Source organism: Babylonia areolata, chromosome 20, assembly GCF_041734735.1.
Source record: "Babylonia areolata isolate BAREFJ2019XMU chromosome 20, ASM4173473v1, whole genome shotgun sequence".
Classification (NCBI taxonomy): Eukaryota; Metazoa; Mollusca; class Gastropoda; order Neogastropoda; family Buccinidae; genus Babylonia; species Babylonia areolata.
Genome location: NC_134895.1, coordinates 13,058,377 through 13,059,039, shown reverse-complemented (window position 1 = coordinate 13,059,039; position 663 = coordinate 13,058,377).

Sequence of the window (663 nt, the reverse complement as noted above, 5' to 3'; positions counted from 1 at the left end):
CTCCACTCTGGGAGAGACGCTCGCTCAGTCTGGCTCCGCGACTAAGCCATTATTGTCGTTAGTAGGGGGCTTAGTAGGTGGTGTCCTAAGTACGTTAAAACAGAACAGGCACCACTGAACACCACTGAAGTGACTCAGCAGCAGTGCAGGGTCTCCTCTGGTGTGTGGCCTCCAGGCGACCTAACATCGATGGTTCCCTGTGGACTGCCGACGCTGGGACTGCGACGGACGAACCCGGGTGTGGCCGTGTATGGGGGAATCTAAATGAGCGGCGTGGGAGTAATGCCACTGAAACGGCGCAGATGATGGGGCAGCAAAACAAAAACAACAAAAAAAGTACGGATGCCCTGGAAATTTATTTCCTTGGTCAGCCAATTCCATGAAGGCATGCAGGCTCGAGTCCAGGACAATGGCGAAACATCTGCTCCTTTTGCTGTCACAAATGGTGTCAAGCAAGGCTGCGTCCTGGCTCCAACGCTGTTCAGCCTCATGTTCTCTGCAATGCTTACTGATGCCTTCAGAGATGGCGATGTTGGAATCGACCTAAAGTATCGAACAGATGGCAAGCTAACTTGATGGCAATTAATAAACTTGATAATCATCAAAATATAACTTGCCTGAGGCAATGACACCGGTAGCCTGCTGTACTGTTGTGTTCTCCAT